This window comes from Emys orbicularis, chromosome 12 (genome assembly GCF_028017835.1).
Source record: "Emys orbicularis isolate rEmyOrb1 chromosome 12, rEmyOrb1.hap1, whole genome shotgun sequence".
NCBI classification, from domain to species: Eukaryota; Metazoa; Chordata; order Testudines; family Emydidae; genus Emys; species Emys orbicularis.
The window spans coordinates 46003773-46007799 of NC_088694.1; positions in this window are offsets into that span (position 1 = coordinate 46003773).

The following is a 4027-nucleotide window of genomic DNA, read 5'->3' on the forward strand; positions in this document are numbered from 1 at the left end:
GCCGCGCCAGAAATCGCTGCACGGGCTGGGGCTGCATTGTTTCTGCACTTTGGAGACGGCCAGACATAGGGCCTGCTTTGCAGAAGGGCTGCGAGCCCCAGGCTGAGCCCCATCCAGCCATCGCTCTGCTCAGGCAGCACCCATCCTATGAGCAGCAATGCAGGGAGCCTAGGGGATTTAGGAGCCAGGTTCAAGGCCAGCTCCTCTCAGCTCCCTTGGGAATCCAAATCCTTAGGCCACCTCTTTGCTAGGGAAAAAGCTGGTTTATTTCCCCCGGGGTAACAGACACGAGCCAAATCCTGCAGAAGACCCAGTGGTTTGTAGCTCTGCCCCGTGTCACCCGGTCGAGTGACCATTTATAGGAGATCCTCATCGTTACCTGACCTGCTAAGTCATGTTAAAACTGCAGCCTGCCCTGTCCTCACTGGGCCTTTCCTGAGTGTTAGTTCCCCTGGGGGGGGGGGGGGGGCATTTCCCGTTGCAAACACACCTGTTCCCAGTGGGAAGGGCGCTCAGCGAAGGCTACGCTGAACTGATTGCAGCTCAATCCCCGGCGCTGATCGCCTCCTTCCCACCTTCCCTGTCCCTCCCTGCTGCGCCACCTGCTGCATTTCGCTCACTGCTACATTGCCAGCAATGAACAAAAATGAAGTTTTAAAAAAAAAGTGATTCTGGGAATGGTTGATCAACATGAGCCTTGAAATCCAGAGTAGCTGCTGCATCTGCCAGGGCCAGGAGGGAATTAACCCCTATAGAGGAAGGCTGGGCTTGCGGTTAATGCACTAGGCTGGGATGTAGGACACCCGTGTTTAGTGATTTCATGCAGAATGTCATACTCCTGGGGGAATTCTGCGCACAATATTTCAAAATTCTACATATTTTCTTTGTCAAAAGAACAAAATAGAATCACACCAGTTTCAATTATTTTGGTAATTTATTTCAAAATATGTGGCAGTATGAATATCTGTAACAATACAGAGACACAAAAATTGTCCCCCAGCAGTAGAGAGTTAAAGAAATCCCTATGATAACCCAATTCCTGTTTCTCTGCCCCCCCCAGCCCAGACGTGGGGTATCCCCCCAACCCTAGGGTTACCATTCGTCCAGATTCCCCCGGACATGTCCGGCTTTTTGAGCTAAAAATAGCGTCCGGGCGGAATTTGTAAATGTCCGGACTTCCCCCCCCCCATGCAGAGCGCGCGCGGCTAACAGGGCAGCCGGCTGGATGGTGCCACTTACATGGGGCTCCGACAGCCAGAGAGAGCCCCTCCTCCTCTCCCCTGCAGCTGAGATCACTCCCTGCATTCGCAGATCACCTCCGGCAGTCTGGAGCTCCTCCCCCGCTCCCCAGCGTGCCGGGACGAGCAGCAGGGTAAGGGGGCCAGGGGGTCGGAGAAGGGGCAGGAAGGTTCTGGAGGGGGCAGTCAAGAGATGGGGGGTCGGGAGTTCGGGGGGGGGGCTTTCTGGGGTGTGTGTGGATAAGGTTTTGGGCAGTCAGGGTACAGGTAGGGGGTAGGGTCCCGGGGGGCAGTTAGGGTGGGGGTGTCTTAGGAGGGGGCAGTTAGGGGACAAGGAACAGGGAGGCTTAGGTAGGGGGTGGGGTTCTGGAGGGCAGTTAGGAGCAGGGGTCCCAGGAGGGGGCAGTCAGGGGACAAGGAGCGGGGGGGGGGTTGGGAGTTCTGGGGGGGGCTGTCAGGGGGCAGGGGTGGGGAGAGGGATCGGAGCAGTCAGGGGACAGGGAGCAGAGGGGTTTAGATGGCTCAGGAGTTCTGGGGGGGCTGTCAGGGGGTGGGGAGTGGTTGGATGGGGCGTGGGAGTCCCAGGGGTCTGTCTGGGGGTGGGGCTGTGGATAAGGGTTGGGGCAGTCAGGGTACAGGTAGGGGGTAGGGTCCTAGGGGTCCAGTTAGGATGGGGGGAGGGTCTAAGGAGGGGGCAGTCAGGGGACAAGAGGCAGGGAGGCTTAGGTAGGGGGTGGAGTCCTGGGGGGCAGTTAGGGGCAGGGGTCCCAGGAGGGGGCAGTCAGGGGACAAGGAGCGGGGGGAGGGTTGGGGGTTCTGAGGGGGGCGGGAAGTGGGAGGGAGTGGAAGGGGCAGGGGCGGGGCTAGGGCAGGACGGGGGCGGGGCTAGGACGGGGCTCCTCCCGTCCTCTTTTTTGCTTGCTGAAATAAGGTAACCCTACACAACCCAGACAACCGCACCCCCTCCTGCCAAAACCCAGCTGCGTGGCACCCCCCAGCTCAGACTCCTGTATCCCCAGAGCCCAGCCATGGACCCCCCCAGCCAAGACACCCCCACCCTCTCCCCACAGAGCCCAGGGATCCAGAAGGAGAGACAGCCTGATGCTGGGTACCCGGCTTGTAAGGAGTTTCCTGCCTGCCGCTGCCTTCCTCCGGGGCGAGCTGAGAACTGCAGCTGCGGGAACCCTCCAGCTCCCTCCCCCTCCCCACGGCAGTGTCCTCTATGTGAAGCTGCGCTCTGCGGGGTCCAGCGGCCCCTTGTGGCGGCCATCAGCTTTGCAGCCCATTTCTGAGGAGTGGGGGGGGGGGGCGGGGGGCGGAAAATTCTGTGCAAACAACATTAAATTCTGTGCAAATTGTGCATTGCACAGTGACACAGAATTCCCACAGGAGTAAGACTGAGGCTCTGGTGGGTGCCAGGGGGGAATTAACCCCCTCAGGGCTGGAAGAGTCCCTGCCTGCTGGGACAGAGATGCAAAGGGAATTCCAAGGATAAAAGCAGCCTAAGCAATCAGCTGTCCTGACTCCAGAGGGGCAACTTCTGGGACAAAAGTGGGACAGGTTTGAAACTAGTCAAGTGCCAGAAAGTTGAACTGCCTCTTGCCATCCTCATCCATCCATCTATTCCCATTCATTGATCGATCCTGTCCTGATCTATCTATCTCTCTAGCCAATCCCCAGCCATCCATCTATCCCAGCCATCTATCTGTCTATCTATCCCCATGTACATTCATCCATCCCTGTCCATCTTTCCATCTATCTGTCTATCTATCCCCATCCATCCACTCCATCCATTGATCGATACTATCCTGATCTATCTAGCTCTCTAGCCAATCCCTATCTATCTATCTATCTATCTATCTATCTATCTATCTATCTATCTATCTATCTATCTATCTATCTATCTAATCCCAATTAATCTATACCCCAATATATCCATCTGTTTCCATCCATATATCTTTCTATCCCCTTCCCAATCCATCTATCCCCATCCCTATCTATCAATCCACATCCATATCTGTCTGTCTGGGTCTCGCCATGCTGCCATCCACCTATCCCCATACACACACACGCCTCTCTATCAATCTCTCTATACTTCCCTCCCCTCCGCCCCCACCATGCGATGTCAGAACCAGGGTTCATCTCTTTCATCTCTACAGGGTGTGGGGACTGGCTGGCTCAGGGAGGTTGAGAATTAGACACATTATTTCACCACCCTCATCGAGGGGTTGGTGGGAATTGATGTTATGACAGATTGGGGGGGGGGTCTGGTCTCTCTGACCCACATCCCTCCCCCCAGCTCACACCCACACTCAGGGTGGGGGACAGTGGAGAAGGATTCAAGGCTTCCCCACAATAGTCCTAGGGCAGATCTGTTCAACAACCATCCAACCTTGATTTAAAAATTGCCAGGGATGGAGAATCCACCACAACGCTTGGTAAATTGTTCCAATGGTTAATTACTCTCTCTGTTAAAAATGTTACACCTTATTTTCAGTCTGGATTTGTCTGGCTTCAACCACCAGCAATTGAATCATGTTAGACCTTCCTCTGCTAGACTGAAGAGCCCTGAATAATATTTGTTGCCTATGTAGATACTTAGAGCCTGTCATCAAGGAACCTGGTAACTTTCTCTTTATTAAGTGAGCTCCTTGAGTCTATCACTGTAAGGCAGGTTTTCTAATCCATTAATCATTCTCATGGCTCTTCTCTGACCTCTCTCCAATTTTTCAACCTCCTCTTTGATTTGTGTGCCCCAGAACTGGACACAGGATTCCAGCAGCAGTTGC